This window comes from Falco biarmicus, chromosome 10, assembly GCF_023638135.1.
Source record: "Falco biarmicus isolate bFalBia1 chromosome 10, bFalBia1.pri, whole genome shotgun sequence".
NCBI lineage: Eukaryota > Metazoa > Chordata > Aves > Falconiformes > Falconidae > Falco > Falco biarmicus.
In genome coordinates this window covers 31382276-31400627 of record NC_079297.1, presented here as the reverse complement: position 1 = coordinate 31400627, position 18352 = coordinate 31382276, and the positions used below count along the sequence as shown (strand labels likewise).

At 35.1% G+C, this 18352-nt stretch overlaps 1 long non-coding RNA gene across 1 annotated transcript in view; it reads right to left on the bottom strand.

Moving 5' to 3' along the window:
* The window catches only part of LOC130156379 (uncharacterized), a 146369-nt gene extending 129089 nt beyond the window's left edge, over positions 1-17280 (bottom strand). The window contains exon 1 of the long non-coding RNA XR_008824398.1: positions 17184-17280. This is a non-coding gene — a long non-coding RNA (uncharacterized LOC130156379). The remainder of the gene's footprint in view (positions 1-17183) is intronic.
* Positions 17281-18352: the final 1072 nt, after the last annotated feature.

Below are 18352 nucleotides of genomic sequence, written 5' to 3'. Positions count from 1 at the left end.
CAGAGAGAAGGGAGCTAATTATCATGGGAGGGAGAACAGAGATTAAAGGAATAATATTGGAAAAAAAATAATGAGGAGCAATAGCCTGGAAGAACAATAAACACAGATACCTAGAGAAAGGAAAAGTGAATCCAGAGTCCTGCTTTGTGTTGAAAATAATTTTGCTACTATTAAGGAATCTGCTGGAGCATCTTGTCAACACATTTCATAATATTAAAGACACTAGGCATTCTGGTTTTACATATAAAAATATCCTTCAGTCCCAGCAATGTATCACATTATGGAAAAAAAAGCAAAAGTCTCACAAACCTAAGTTAAAATGCCACAGGAAAATATTTCTTTTAAGGCTTTCAAAGTATATTTAACGCACAATACAAAGTCACAGGAAGCATTAAAAAGGGTATTTACAGTATGGAACAAATGAAAGGCACAAAATTAAGACTGGGTGGGTAGCTTAAGTAGGGTGGAGTGACAGTAATGAAGGATTATACATGGCAGAACAGAGCCGACTAGGTCCCTAAATAGCTCACATCCAGAAGCTTCAATATTTAGATTTCTTTCAAAGGTGTAAAATGTTTTCAAACAATGTATTATCTTTATTGAAAGAGTGACATAACTGAGAGCAAAAGAAGGAGCAGAAGCAGCCCTTAGGTGGATGCCACCTGAAACAGATTTTTAGCCTTTGCTCCTGTTCATTGAAATTGTCATACCACCCCCACAACTCAACTGGCAATTAAGACATACCTGAACACACAGACAACATACAAACACACAGAGGATACCCTAAAAAGTTGTAGTCACAGGTGTCATTCCAAAACATACAGAAGGACCTTACTAATAGCTTTGTGAGCAAGTTTAATAGCTGGCAAACCAGTAAGGTTAAGTCAAAACAACAAAGCCTCTTCAGCCCAAACAATATAGAAGCACAACTAAAAAAAACAATTTTAAAAAGGCAGCATTACAATTTAATCTGCTCCAAGGTTTCAGCTAAAATACCATTCCACTGATTTCAGTTACTCCTCCATTTATCAGCTACTCACTTTAAGACACAGTGTGCCTTGAATCTTATTATTTATCCGTGGCTTTCTCTACACACAAAATTTGAATAGCCTAGTGATTCTGATGTAATAAAATGGTGTAAACCCCCTCTTCTCCAACATATAGGCATATTTCTGTACATATGCTTTTATCAGTCTAGCCTCATGCTACACCGGAAGGAAAACCTGTATGTCAGCAGTATAACTACATTCACAGGCATGAATTATTTCAATTAATATCACAAAAAAATTCTAAACAATCCTACTGCAACCCTAATGTTTTGTGTTGTATACAGACCACCTCAGGCCACATTACATTATATAAATGAAGATATATATCTTAAAGCAACAAAATTCCATTTTCCATAAAAACATTAATTTAAAATGAGGGAAGAATTAATTCTTCTAAAAAATAACACAGGAAAACAATAATGCCCATCACAACTGATTTGTTTACAGAAATCTCCTAAAATAGAATAATCTCATAATCCAAAGTCAAAACACAGCTCTAGACAGACCAATAATCACAATGGTTATGAAATACTCAGGAAAAGGTAAATTTCATAAACCCACACCCAGAAAAATACACTATTACGCAGTAATAACAATGTTCTACTTGGATACCATACCCCTCAAAAGTCTACTATGCTGGATAGGTGGAATTTGGACTGACAGCTCAATGGCGTCTTCAGCTGAAGTCTGGCACTCCAGGAAAATTAAGCAAACTACATTTGTGAATTTCTCATTTATCATTTCTACTTAATTATGATGTTCTTGGCAGATTTCCTATTTTCACTTAGAAATGATTCTTGGTGTATTGGATTCCTATAGCATGGTACAGCACACAAATCTTTTCATGTTTGATCTCCCATTCACTTGTACAGCAGAGGTGTGCTGAAAGCAGACTCAAAGATTAACTCAACTTTTTTCCTTTCCCATTTTCCCTGATGAGAATTCCACACTAGCTTTTTTTTTGTTGTTGTTGGGCAGCAAATTAACTCGTGTTAGTCAACACCTGATCTGAATTTTATGTAGCTAATTAGCAAAATGTCTACAGGTGTAGAGCAAACTAAGCAACACACATTTTGATTTTCCAAGAATTTTAAAATTCAGGTAAACTCAGGAGAAACCAAGCTCTCAGAGGCAAACAGACATGATGCAAATTCAATCTTCCGAATCCCACTATTTTGTATTGGCATTATTATTAAAACAGGCTTCACACAACATGATTGTACCTTGCACTGGTTGTGTACTGTTTTTCTCTACTCAGAATGCAAAACATGAAAGTTAAATGAAGAGGGCGGTAAGCAGTCACTTTATAGTTACATGGTCTATGTTTATGTGAACTCATAATTAAAAAGCAGACAACTGGATTTATTATTTCAGTAGCTAAGACAAAATATTGAAAACCAATTTGGCGCTGGTTATCTTGCAATAAAGTCTGGTGATTCTGAGTGACTCTTAGGTGAGAAACCAGCTTTTACAGAGATTATGCAAGTATAAATAAGCACTGTAAACAGACTCAGAAAAACAGACTTAGGAAAACTGTATTGTGGATGGACCTACTAATACATTTTTTAAAAGGAGATCACAAGAAAAGCTAAAGAAGTTTTATTGTCTCTTTCAATTGTAACACTCTCAGATCCCTAGTAAGCTATAAAATCATGACATTTGGTAGCTTGCTTTCAGCATTTTTGATGTGTTTCACTGAATTGCAGAGTCCTGTAACAGGAATATATCTTGTTCAGATCTATACTATTGCTACAAGTAGTGAAATATTAAAAAGGAAGAGGGGAAAAAAAAAGTGAATAAAATGTAAATTATATGAAATAATAAATCAAAGACCTAAAGTCTGACATTTTAATTTCTGGTGGTCCATATGTTTTACATATTATGAAACCATCATCATAAACAATTCTTGCTAAAGAATACAATTCACATTCTTCCTAAACCATCCTATCTCATTTGTTTACGGTTTCCTTCTCAAAAGCTTCATTAAATTGAAGACAGCATGAGCAAGTTGAAACAATTCATAAAGAAAAAAAGATCTCTATTAAATAATGTCAACATCAAAGGCAACAATAAGTAATCTCCTGCAAAGGGAAGGCTGTGAAAGCATCTTTTGAGCTGGTTGAAAACTGGCAATTATCAATTTCATTTTGACATGAATGAGAGGGAGGAATGTTCTGTACATGCTTTAATCTTCCAACGTATGTTTTATAACAAAAAAAAAATATTCAAAACACCTTAAGATATTTTTGGTGAATATTTAACTAAGTCTGTACTAGCACAAAAAAGTTTACACCATTGAAAGCATTAAGTCTAATGAGTTTGCTTTATCCTTTAGTTTTTATAAAGTCCTACTGTTTTGTTAGCAGATAATGGTCTTTTATTCATCCAGAGAAAAGACCATCAGTTGGGAAGAGGCTACCACTACATGAAAGTAGTATAGCATGCAGTCTTCTCCAGGGCTGGGTCTGAAGTGCTGTTGCAAAACGTAGCATCAAGGATGAGAAGCATCAATGCTCCACCAGTGGCAGATCACTTTCAAAAGAGCTCCAGCAATCAAGAGGGAATGAGATAAAGATGACAAGGAATTCTTCAATGAAGGCTGCAGGAGGGTAGCCCTTGGCTTACCTGGCCCCTTATGAACAGTGAAACCACCACTGCAGAAAGCAGGTGTCTCTTGCTCAAGTGCAGGTTTATCACAGTGTGTGTGGGCAACAACTGGTCTGTGCATATCACAAAGAGAAAATGTAGTGTAGAGCCTTTGTCACTGTAAGGCCCACTCCCTCACAGAGTTTAGTAATGTAGTCATGAGATTGCAGCTATCATAGCTTATACTTCATTATTCACAAGACACTATTGAAGCAGATCTATCCCATGCACAAACCAGCTAATACACTTTTATATCTTTTAATCTTTCATTATTATAGTAGAATGAAAAACAGAGGGAAATGCAAATGGCTCCTTTTTTTATACTCAGTTCTAGTCACTAGTTTGTAATGTATCTTTTCTTTGTTTCCACTTTTGTTCGTATCTACAGAAGACTAATAATCTAAGACAAAGATATTAATGATAGTTTTCTAGAGATTATAATGTTTCAAGAGTGTTATATTAAAATATGGTCAAATAGGTTAAGCGTTTGTAAATTTAACACAGAATAAAATAACTGCACATAAAAATAAGAACTATTTATTTCCAGTTAGGAGGGATTAAAGACTGTCATAGATACTTCACTTTTTTCCCAAGCTTTTTAGCACAGGTTATGCCTGCTTTCTAATTGTATTAAGGGAGATTAACAGTAATGGTACCAGAGTCATTCTATTTCCTCTGCAGATCCATGTTCATATAAGAGAGCAGACTTCCCTAGCAAATGTATTTTTGAAAAGCTGATGCAATTGGTTCAAAAATTCAAAAGATACCCCAGACACATTTAGCCTATTGGAAGTCTAGAAGGACAGAATTTACTGTGATAGAAAAATGTGGTGCTCAGCTCACAGCCGGATCTGGAATGATTCATTTAAAACAAGCCTTTTGAAGAGCTTGTGTGTCTGAAAGCTACTCTCTTTTTCAGGCTTTCTTAAGTGATTTAATGAAGTGTATTGTCTTATCCTACAAGCCTCACTAAGCAAAGGGTGTCAAACAAGCCTTGCACTCCAATCACCGCTTAAGGAGAAATATCCTATGCTTTTCATTTGATATTCAAAATGAATAGGATTACTGCACTATGAGAACACAATTAGCACAACAGAGCTCCTTGCAGACAATAGCCACATTTTTCTTGATCAATTAATGATATTGCTTCCCAAACCTCAGAACTTTGAGTTTATTACGCTACATTTACATAGGATTAAAATTGTTTCAGAATGCTCTTTGCTTAGTGATACAAAGCTTGTAAGGATAGGTTATACCCTTAGAACATCTGAGAAGATCCTCTCCCATTTTTTTCTGAATCTGGAAAGCCACGCTTGCAGGAGGAAATGCACGATACAGTCACTTTGCCAACCTATATTCAGACATGCAGCTTATGTTCTTGTAATTTGTGTATTTACATCCCACACATTGTACTGGGAGGTCAACTGGCATCAAAAGCTGCTCCATTATATAAACTGGATTTAATATGCCTTAAAAACCTGAGTTAAATCAAATTTGTGACCACTGTACGATCTAGGTCAAGAATTAGCAGCCATTCAACATCTTCTTATAAACACATTCAGTTTTCAACCATTTTGTCTTTAACTCTCTCTATATAATTGCCTCCTTAGTTCTATGCACACTAATTGATTCTCTAAGGATCTACATTCCTATTTTATCACGTAGGCAAGATAAAATGGAAAAATACATCAAATCCTTAGTTTTTCCTAGATATCGCTCTGCTTCCTACAGCACTCTAGTGCTACTGTTTTCATAGCTCAAACCACCAGTTATAGATATTATTATTACTGCCATTTACAGGTCTGTAAATGTAACCCTTCTGCTCTCCAAGTTTAGCCACTTGTGGATCAGGAGTGAATTGTTTGAAGAAAAACACTAAAGACAGTAAAAATGCACTGCAGTAGTCACAACATATGGATGAAATATCAGGTGTTGGCAGGCTGAGAATAAATAATGATTTATTTGTTTAAGTAGTAGCTTAAAAAAAAAAAAAAAAGTATTTTATTTGCAGATTTCCCACAAAAACAGAGGGTAAAAAATTTGATCCTATAAAGTAACAAATTATCTGTGCTCTCTCTCACTTGTTACCAACACTGATGTTATGTCTACACCAGAGACCCATCCTCACTTTCCTTTGGGCAATTACTCATGGAAGTGTAGAGCTTTGTACCTCCTTTACACTGATGCAGATGCCTAGGGTAGGTGGCTGTGAAGTTGTGGAAAATATTTTTGTCACTAAATTACCTGATCTGTTCCAGAATACAAGTGAAAAATAGGTTAAAATCAGACAAAGATGCACCGTATATAGCTCTACAGACTCTTAGTTTGAATAAAAACCATTCAAAGATGGAAGAAAACCTTTTGCAGTATTTATGTAAAGTACAGTACAGCACAGCAGGAGCACTACAGACTCTTCCATGTTGCCTGGCCAGCATGTCTGTTTCTCACTTAGGAGACTAGGAAAGTTCCATCTCTCCGGCTATTTAATCCTCAGCTTCTTTGCCAAGATCGCCAGCAAAGCTATCAATTATCACATCACAAAAAGAGAGTGAACAACCATCCTGCAGAAGCTGGCATAAAACCATCAACTCTTTTCACATACCTCTTCATAGCTATCAGATGGTAGTAGTTTTGGGTTGCTACTGAATTAAATATTTCAAGTGCTCAATTTTTGAGGGGGAAAGGAAAAAAGAAAAAACTTAGTCACAATGATGTCACACGGTCTTACTCGAAGTCTATTCCATGACATTATCCAAAGCTCTGATGGTTCCCATATTTAGACATATCAGATTCTCATAGTGCAGTATCCCAATCTTTCACATTAATTTTGAGGTGGGAGCCCAATGGGTCAGTGCCAGCAAGCATGCTAACGCTTGTTCACCGGAATCCATAGAGCTGGCGAACATTTCGCTGAAACTCTACTTAAGGGTCTCAAGTGTATTTCAGCACACTCAGGGTATTAGAGCTTTATATCATTTGAAAGAATCCTTTATTTTTAGTGCTAAATCAACAAAGCTGTTAGTGTCATTTTCAGTCAGACTGTCATCTACTGGGAATTCAAAATTACACTCAGCTGCAAACTATTGACACTCCTCTTAACAAAAAAATGTTTTTAATAAATCTTTACATTAGCCTATGAGATAAAAAAATCTTTACCATGAAATATACAAGTGTATAAGTGTTTTATGAAAGTTTTATTAACTTTACAAAAGAAGAATTGGCAGTGAACCATGAACATCCTGTACTCCTAACACGTGGTTATAAATTACATGTTCTTTCCAATAACATCTGAAAAAGAGACTGTAATTTAAATTTCAAAACCACTTGGCATACCTACTATATAGTGCTGACATGAAGTAAAGGGAGGATCTGGAGAGACTCAAACAAAGAGTGAAAATATAAAGACATCCTTAGCTAAAAAGCTGCTGATGAATACAATTCCTTTCCAGCTGGACAGGGATCAAGTACTTGCTTGTCATATCATTCAATGCACTGTTCAATCAGGGATTCTTCCTTTCAACAAAAAGAAAACTTAAGTGCTGCTAATCATCTCTTGTAGAACTTTATCTTGCAGATACCTTCTTTATGTCAGGATTTCTCAATGACCATTGCCAACAGTAGAAGGATCAAAGTTGTTATTAAACAAAAATGCAAACATGCCTTCACTGATGGGGAAAAGCAGTTATCTTGTGTTCTCACTTACAAGATTTGCAGCTACTAGCAGCTTAACGATATTTACTGTGAAGTAAAAAAATATCCGTATGAAGACTCTGAAGAGTATCTATAGAAAACATTTTACTTTCCATTTCTAGATTATTATGACTGCTCAATTTAACCTATTTATTCTGATTTCCTGTAGTAAAATATATGCCACTTTATCCATTTAAGTACTTCAAAACAGTAACACATTCAAATCTGACTTTTTTGAAAAGACCTACTGTTTGTGGTGCCACATAGCAATCTATTCTCTCAAACAATATAGTATTTTTAAGTCCTAGAAATGCCTTTAATAGACAATGCATATGTTTACAAGAAATGTAAATCTTTTTGCAAGCAGACTGGGTAAGTAATTTCATGCAACGCATTCTCACAGTGCTGTCTGGATAAAACTGGTTTTTCTGCCTCCCAGCAGTATGTGAAAACCCAGAGAGAAGCTAGCTGCCAGTTAGTTTAGTGGCTTGAATGGAACGCAAGCCTATATAGAGAAAGCCAAGCCGCAAATAATCATGCAACATCAAGATTCCTTAAGACCAGTCCTTAGCACAAAGCAAACACAAGAGCACTCTGAGAAGAGCAAGTGAGAAATGAAAAAGCCCAAAGAAAAAAAGACTAAATAATACTAAGAACAAAAAAGCACACCACTGCCACACAGCTCATGACAAAAACTAGTAACAAGATCACCAAAATTTTCTAACAGAGTATTTACCAATTCTGATGACATTTTGGTAATTGCCAATTGCAGATCTACTTTTGTAAGATAAGGAGGAAAAAGTCAAAACAGTGAGAAAAAGGACTTCACTTAGAAAACTTTAAATAGATTTGGCAGGCAACTCTACCTTTCTCCAGCCCCTACAGTGAAGTAGTATGTTCTTAGAACCATGAAACATCTAGTCTGATATTTCAGAAAGTACCAGGAGACAGGACTAGTTCATTGGATAGCTTGGGTCAGGTAGAAAAACAAATTATAGAAAGAAAATGAGTATTACCTCTGAGAAGTCTACGGGGAAAAGTGATCATCACATAGTAAAACTAGTACAGAGGACCTAATCCTTGCTACGGTGGATCAGAAATATTATGCTGACAGTTGTAACAAAATTCTAATTCATAGCAAGGATTTGCAACCATCTGGACAGCAGCTACAGAAAATGCCTGGACAGCAACTGAAAACACAAGCAAGACTGTTTTCAAAGCCTGTGTATACGAGAGATTTGCAATCCACAGAGAAATCAGAAATATTCCTAGCTGACTAGATTCTAATGAGGTAGAAAACTGAACTGTAATCATTAAAATGGATCCTGATGTTTACAGTCCTGCAAATAACTGATGTTTATATGCATTGCTTATTAAGAAAAGGGAAAAAATTAGCTCAATTTCAAACCATATTTTTAGAAATGCACGTTAATCAAAGGGTTGAAGAAGGCAGTGCTTTGGTCTGTAATACTTTGTTCAACTTCAGAATTGGATCAGTTTTGCAGAACTATCAGGATAGCAAATTTTCATTGTGTGTAAGTGCTTAGGAAACCGTGCTCCCTCTCTCATATCACTCATATCAAGGCAGGACTTGGAAGACATATATTCAGAACATGTGATTCACAAAAGTTGGTCTAGTAATAGAAATGAAGTCTTTGATGTCTTAACTGAATTATAGGGCCAACAGAAATAAAATTGGATGTTAATGCAATTTTGATATAGTACAGTAACATGAATGGAATGATTTCTCAACCAAAATACTTTGTCATTCTGATACACTTTTTTATATTTTTATTCAAATACATAGCTAAAAGAGAAGACAAAAGTTGGAATTTTCTCAGAATACAAGTTCTGTACCTCACTAGTTGCAGTGGTATTGCATTTTCCACCAGAGGACCCGGTCATTTTGCTTAGTAAGTATTGCTCTTTTTCAGACCACATATGCTTCTGCCTTGAGCATTAGTTGCACGTTTAAATTGGAATTATTGTTAGAATAATATATGTAGTTAATGTTAGAAGGCCCATTCAAATAGCACTGAAACAATTATGCAAGATTAAAAAAAAAATGCCAATTTATTTAACTTACTTTAAAATTACATTGATCTGCATACAAAAGACATTATTTCTTGATTTCCTGAAAAATCAGTCCTGTGTTTCTCATATTTCCAATCTACACAATTAATTTCACATTTGCTCATATAGCCTTCACAGCTGAGGACACAGTTTGACACTGCAAAGCTAATGGTAGCAAACACAGCTGAAAGAGTGCCTATGCACAACAGGTTTTATACAACTATTCCACGTCTGAGCTGTGGTGCTAAAACTCTTTTTGGGACTGCTTTGAGGTGGATGAGGGAATTGACCTAGATTAGAAGAGAAAGAAAAAACACGGTACTGAAGCAACTGAGGAGAAAGAGGAACTGCTTAAGCTAAATGATTGTGCCATGACTTCACTATCATCGTGGCTATCTCTTTTTAAATCCGTCAAGAACTTCATTGAAACAATCAACACATCACACCAGCTAGTGTGTCTAGCTTTCATTAGAGAGAAATGACATCTGGTCTCTGCTAGGCTGCAAGGGAACAATTTGCAATTGCTTTAAGATGGCAGAATATGTTGAGTTTCATCTCTATTTCTCTGATATTAAATATTTTATTTATTCTCTGTTCATTTTTAAGAAAAACAGAGTAAAACTAAATACGTAAATGAAATAGAATGAAGCATAACAATAATCCACAACTTGAAATCTTTGTGACAAGAAGATTCACATGCTAAGAAATTATCTGCCCTTGATTGGAGACCTTGGAACCTTTGACCAAATACATTAATTTTCCAGTTCTGAAGAAGTGATGCTCTCTACAAAGTAGAACTTGCCCTTCCATGAAACGTGTTAAAAGGAAAATATCATACATATAGTGAGAATGTTGAATTACAAGGGCATGCTGTTAATCATAGCAGATCACAGTGCTATGGCACAGCCCAAAATAAAAGCAGAAAAGATAAGGGGAAACCACAATTTAAAATAGAACTCCCATGCTTACAGCAGGATGACACTAATGCATTAGACAAAAAGAACTTCTGCTAAGTGACTTCTAACAGTGATTATATAAAACACTGTATGCAGACTGTTAGAAAAGACAGTTGTTTAATATAAGAAACCACTTGTAAAAATCTGAATGTGGTAGAATGACTACCTTTAAAAGCAGTTTAGAAAGAACACGGCTAGCTTGAACTATTTGCATAATCCCACTACATTCAATATTGTGCCCCACAGCAGAATGAGGGTTATAGTAATAGCACCGTGCATTGTTTACACTGTCCTTTGACACTGGCATGTAAGACACAGTATATCTCTATTTATTATGTTTGCAGGGCTCAGATTACCAGAACAGGAAAGAAAATGAAATTAAATATGTTCATGACACTGTGAACAAGCTACAAGTAGAAATAAAAGCAAAGAAGCATTATTCATGACTTAGCAGCCTGACTAATAGTTCTACAGCTGGAAAAGTGCAATAATGAGAAATGTATGATTGTAGTATTTTTATTAAATTTTAAGATAGGTTTTATTTTGGAAGATGTAGATTATAACTACTTCTATATAAAAATTTCTCTGCTTGGTCACGTGAAACTCACCTTGCAAAAAGAAACAGAAATATCATGAAACTTGTTCTCATTTTTTTTAAAAGTAAATTATATAGTCATAGAAGGCCTTAGGGAAATGACGGGTCAGAAAATGTAAGCACTAGAAGGTCTCTGGGATTTCAAATTCCATCTCTTCACATCTGAAGCTAGAAGAGCACCTTTAGTAATTCTATCAGAAAAAATAATAAGTAAATGTCAATGTTGTATCAGTCCCAGCTATGAAAATCAAGGGGTTACTACAAAGATTTAAACTACGATGACCTAGACATTCCCTTGCTCTGAAAAAAATCCTGTCAATATATCAGATTTATGACTCCTTCCTTCAATATGGACATTTCACATGTGAACAGGAAGAATGAAAATTATGTGAAACACCACGAATCCCCTTCCAGTCCCAAGAAGATGATTAAGATGCCTGCAAATCTGAAGAAGAAAACATGGCACAGAATATCCATGGATACAGAAAACACAAGAGAATTTACAGTACCACAAGGTAACTTGTAAACAATGACTAATAACTATTTTTAAGGAATAGCTAAGCAAGATTCTTGGGGTGAAAATTCCTCCTCACAACCATTTTGCTGCAAGTTTGGGTATCTTAATAGAAATCTAGGTAAGATTCATTCTGATCTCTTGTTATGACTTCTAAATATTTCTTTCTGTCTCCCTTCAAAGGAAGTGTGTCCTGGACAAATGGCAGCATCCACACACTAGATAATTTAAAACTGTTACATAATTCTGAAAAACATTTAGCTTCTATCTACAAGTAGTTTGGATTATAAAATTTTACCACTGTGGCCATTAGCAAAGTTGTGAGAGCATACTGACTTGAGGAAGATAATTGTTTTAGAATCTTTCAAGGAAAAGATGAAAAATACGTTAGTAGTTTAAAACTTTGCAACACTGGTGTTCCAAAGGGGAAGTAGGTAAAGAGGGGGGAAAAGCAGCTACCGCTGCTCTAGGTGGACAAAGCTGCTGCATAAAAATGCAAACAAATATTCTGGAGACTGGTCACAATTGTTCTCAAGGAAGTCAGTGATGTTTTCCTAAACCCCTGCCTTCTCTTTCAATGTAAGATGACAGGAAAGCTATAACAATTCCTCTTGAGAAACTGGTTAGCGCATCATAATCAATGAATACTTTTCACAGCACTTAAGTATTTCTACTAAGCATAGACCACTCCTGGGTTTCAAAAGGGGTGGGAATAAAACCCTACTTCTACAGCACAAAGTGACAAAAGGAAGGACCTTCCAGGAGTTCAAATTACATTTGATACAGGACAATGGAAGTCAGAAAAATAAGTAATCAGCATCAGGAGGACTTGGAATCATGTCCAGAGCCAAGTTCTGTGAACAGTGAAAGGAACAAAGCCAGGCCTACACATGCATTGATTGTTTACCTCACTGGTTTAACGTGTACTTTATTTGACCTCCATATGGCATTGCTGATATGAGAGCCTGTTCTCTTCCCACTGGCTGCTTATCACTCAATATGGTGATTTTAATGAAAATTTTACCTCTCTAAATGGGTTCAGATTTGCCTGTTGACATATACAAACAGAATTAAGAAAAATATTAAGAGAAGGCTAGTTTATCATAGGTACTTCAGGTACCATGCCTAAAGCCTTGAAGACACCTTTCATATCCACCTTTGCTTATCAATAAAGTTCTGGATGACCTATCTGATGAGATTACAATAGTAACAAACATCACCAACCTGAAAATCCAGGCAAGGCTGTACTAGCAACGTAAATCTAAGAATTATCACTGAGTAATCAAAACTGGGTACAGGAGTTGTTTTGATTCCAAGGTACTTTTTATTTATGATAGCAATTATAGAGTAACACACAAAAATTTCTAACACCTATTAAATACTTTCAAACTTAAGTTTTGGAATGAGCAAGGATTTTTTTCAAAGCATTATATGAAAATAGTTTTTAATGTAGAATAGAGAACAATAATACTGCAATTACAGCCTCCTCTGAGCAGTTAACTGTTTCAGGCTTTCTTTTGTCTACTTTGCAATCCATGAAAAGAGTTTCTTATACTATTTTGTTTTCCATGTATCTCCAGCTGTACCTAGCATTGTTAATGCTCCTTATGATCTGTAATATTCACTGCAGCTGTCAGAGGGTTTTTTCTTTCCAATTCTTTCCAGGTGTCTTTATACATTTTCTGGAGATACACTACTTTTCAGAACATCAGGACTTCTATGTAATTTCTTTTTGTAACCTTCCATCTCATCCTGATTTTCTCCGTTTATTCAAATCTGCCCACCTATTCTTTCAATAGTAACTCTGTCTCGAGCACTCTTTCACATCTGATGGTGGACATTAATTCCAGAGTTTTACAAATATGTTTTTACTTAAAGCGTGGTAGTGTACGGGTCCTAGGCACCTATCATATCATATGACCAGCGTTTGTCAGCAATAAACTTTCGCACCATTCTTGCAGAAGTCAAAGAGAGGAGAAATAAAACCCACCCTAAACAAAATGCTACTGTGACTGATATGGCTGACTTCAACAATACAGCGATAAAATTTTAAAGCAATACCAAAATGTTCTGGAAGTCTATAGGTAGTTTAGAACTCTAGTGAGAACACTCTAATATTGCAATAAAATTCTGTCTTCCCACATTTCAACTAGAGTAATTTTATCTCAGATGTATTTTGCATAAGATCTGGAGTATGTTTTAATTAGTAGAGTATTTTTTGTTTCTTAGGTATCATTTAAAAGTGAAATATAAAAATTAAGTTTTCACTACTGTCAACAAATTAGAAATATGGTGACTAACAGTATCAGCTCCTTTTCTCCCTTAAATTAAAATTTACCTTAACAACTTTATACTATTTAACCACGAACATCATACAATTTAATTCTAGATCATATCAATGGAGTTGATCCTGCCATCTCCTTAATGTATGAGTCACTTTATCCACATCAGCAGACTCATGCTGTGAATCACAATTTGTATTGTATATTCTGGTTCTAGACAAGTTAGCATACAAACCAGCAGAGAAACCAGCTAGTAGCTTTAATATGAGTTACTACCAGAGGGGAACCCCCATTTTTTAACAGAAAGCATCCAGTAAGTTAGAAAAACATTTCTTCTAAGGAGAAATATTTGCTATTAGAAGGCCTGGAATGGAAAAAAAAATGTTTCATCTTGCTTCCCATTATTATCTGGATACAAACTAGGTTCAGAGCCTAGATAGCACTGGCTATGATTTAAATTAGAGAAAATAAATGTACGTTATCTTGTTTATGTCTCCTGTTACCACAACACTGTTCTGTTCTTGACAGTGTCAGAAAAAGCAAATATGCAGGGCAAGATGTGTCTAAAATCCAGCTATTACTACTGGAAAAGCAGGATATAAAGAGCATGTTGGTTCAAACAAAATGATAGAAAACACTGCATCTAAGCTAAAGGGACTTTTATGTAAGATGTAGTGAACAATCAGTATTTGCAGCTGTATAAATGGTCTCTTCTAGTAGGCATAATAAAGTGAAACATTTTGGTTTTATTTTGATTTTTCCTTGCAAATATTTGCTCTTCTTTCATAATATGGCGGCATTGTTTTAGACTGTTTCAATTAAAACTGTTGAATGCATTTTCTCTGTATGTATAAAATGGTCCCCAAATAATTCTTCTGAATTTGAAAAAGCAATATATATTTGCAAGTGGTCAAATTTTGAAGATGTGTTGTGTTCAATAAAATTACAAGTTTGAACACAGTTGATTGAACATAAATATTTACTGAATGTAAAGAACTTTGAATAGAATGATTCAGCAACACAAAACTGAAAAAGTAAATCAATAATTTTTTCTAATGTTGCTACTGTAGCACTTTTTTCTTGTGGACAAAAAAATAATACCGAAATTGGGAACGGTTGGAAACCGTTGAGGTAGCTCTACCCTTAAAAATATAAGAGACATTTTAAATTAAAAATAAACCAGCTAAGTTTAGATATGCAAACATACCAGTATGAAAAAGATTTATGCATCCAGTAGTGTGAAATTAGCACTTTGTTTTGTTTGTGAGAATTATAAATATAATTGAAAAAGACTTGCCTAAAACTCGCAAGGAATGTTGCCAGTTCAAAAGAGTAGCCACTATTATTAATGTATATCCACCAAGTGCTGCTTCTGCTCCTTTTTGAGGGGAAAAAAAAAAAAAAAAGTTTTTGTTTCCTTTTGCTAACTTGCTAATGTTTTCCCTATCAAGGCAGAGTTATATTGTTAGGAAGGAGAAATCAAAGATCTACAGGTACAGTATGTTTTTCCATGCTTTTATGGCAATTGTAACAGTTTCCTGAGGGGAATGGAAAAGGAAAGGAGGGAAATATGTGAAATAATTCTTGCAGTGAATGGCACAGCTTTGCTATTTTATGTAGCAAGACAACCTGAATATGCCTCTGAGTATTTGGTAGAGAAACCTACAGTATGCTTTAGCAAGTCAAACGAATTCTCACATTCTTCTGCATTTTTGCTCTAGTGGCTTCTGGAAGAAATGCTCCCCTCAATTTTCCTCAGCCAACATACAGAACTCCACCAGCTCCAAAGTAAGAAAAGACTATTTCTAAAAATAATTTCATTATAGTATTTTCTAAGAGAAAAAAAAAAAAAAGAAACCCTTGGAAATGAAAATATAGGATGAGATTAAACTATTTCTTCTATTTATCACAACTTGAAGTCAGGTCTCAACTGGTGGAAAAAAACCAAACAACCAACATGCTATTTCCCTCCATTAATTCAAACTTACAAGCAACTCATTAAGAAATGTAGAAAGGAAAAAGACAATAAAAAAGTTGAAAGCAAAACACCCACTTCTTTTACTTCTGCTGCAAACTTGAATTCCTATAGATAGTATTCCCAAAGCCTGCTGGCCATGGCAGTTGACATATGCAGTGTTCTGCAGATGTAGCTGCAGTAACACAGCTGGATATAATGCTCTATGCATCTGGTGCACAGATGTTTGATGGTGTCCTTGGTAGCCAGCCAGATTTTGAAGGATCCATTTAGTTCTTGGAGTGAAATTGAAAGAACAAGAGAACAGTCCACTGGTAGTAGTAATATTCCACGTTTCTCTTTAACTGCCTGAACCACTCTCACTTTCTCTATTAAGCTGAGTCATGCTAGTTTGCTCTTACCTTTTCCAGAATTCAGGATCTAGAAAAGACAAGTTGGAATTAAGCAGGCAAAAATCAAAACTCCGCTGAAAGTTCTTTGCTATCCCAGAACTCTTGCTTTCAGTCTCATTTCATTAAGAACCCAATCCAAACCTCCCTGGAGACAACAGAAAAAAAATAATGAGCTTTGGAATCAACCCTGAAAAAATCTGAATTACTTAACCTGAGCAATTTCAGCAGTGCTATCGCTGCTTTTGTCAGAAATAATTTATCCTTCTTTAAAATATACGCTCATTTTACCCTGCATAAATTACTGATGTTTTACTAATGTCTTCTGCAAAGTATTCCAAACTTTGATTTCATGATGGGTTTTGGTACAGGTTACCTTTGAGCTTTGCAGTGAGCTATATTGCAGCATCCCAGAAATATGTATATCCACATTAGAACATAAGGTACATGGTACGTGTGTGCTCCTACTGATAAAAACTGTGATTCTTTTTCTCTCAGCAGAATTTAAAATCTTCTAAAATTTTAACAAATAAGCAATAAATACACAGACTTTAAAAAGACACACCTGCCTTTCTGGGAATACTTTTGGTGTCTCAGATCATCCATTCTTCACGAACTCAGCAAGACACCTTTATCCATGTGATAATGTTGCTACTGCAGTTGCAACTACAGTTCATTTATTAAACAGTTACAAAGGTAATGGACATAAAGGTATGATTGTATGGACAAAAATTAAAAAATATATGCACAATGAGGTGAAATTCAAGGTGTAAAATCAAAAAGATGTATTTTCATCAGGAAAACCCAATAATTACTTACTTTGACTTTTCATATTACAAATACTGGTAAAACCGAGATATTTCTGTTGCAGAAACAGAACATTTTTATTTCAACAGAAATATAATTTTGGATGGAAAATTATCACAGTAAATATTTTTAACTAGCTTTTATTAATATAGCTGGTCTTCCTAATCATCTAAGCAACACTGAGATCATTAGTAATATAACAATTACCTGCTGTCACCAATTTTCTTCAAGCTTCTGCTTGTCTCACATTTCATGGTGTCGACCTAGAAAGACAGTAAAAAAAATCCTATTGAATAACTTAGACTAAATGTGTATTTCATGCCTTCATTGCCCATCTTGAAAGTTGCTTCCGCTGCTGGCTATTCAGCTACATGAGCCAAAAAGAAGAGAGAGAAGTCTGTATCTGGAGCAGCACAGCTCATGTATCTGACCTGTCCTTTTACTACTTCCTGACCTATATACTGAGATAGAAACCAGATAGCTGACGTTTGAGTGGTTAAAGGTTTGTTGAGAAATGAATCTTGAGTTAAAAATTGAGACTTGGCACTTATACATATGAGATGTATCAGTTTTGAAATTCATTCAGCCCTCAGACTTTAAGAGCAGCTGAAGAACACTGCAGTGGTGGCTTTCATCCATAAATAAAGTTGCACATTTAACAGCTAAGAAAGCATGCTAAGTGAATGCTAAACATTCAAGGGGAGAGGGAATTTTTACAGAGAAGAATCTTTTACCTCTCTTCCTGAGAACATAAGACTGGTAACAAGGTTAGAACTTATTAGAGTATAACCTAAGACCGGAAGTTTTTTATTCTGATGAGAACTATTCTCCTTTCACAATAAAATCAAACAGAAAATTCAAATTTTCCTTCTCTGAGGATCCTTGCTTAGATTGCATCATCTAATTCAAACAAGTATCTGCAGTCCAAACCATGAGATACAACAGATAAATCTGAGCGATGACAAGAAAGCTGCAGTAGCACATCAGCAACTTAAACATCCCCCAAATTTTACTAAACTGATTTGCAATGGTAGAAACTGAAATGTTGTATATATTTCCCAGAGTGAGATATGGCCCCACTGAAGCCAATTTGAAACATGCCATTGTTTTAATTGGAAAAAGAATTTCACTGCAATAGCAATGTAATTTAGTCCACTCATGGCACAGAATTCCAGAAAGTTTCAAGTTGTATACACCTTTTGTTTATTATTTTGTATTTTTAACTCATTAAAATATTTGAAGGGATAAGCAAGTGATCTATCTTCTGGAAGAAGAAGTAATAATGATGATGATGATGATAATAACAATAGCAGCAACAATCATCACCCTGCAGAAGAATGAAAAGTAGAAGTTGTGAGAGCCTTCCCTTTTTGCTC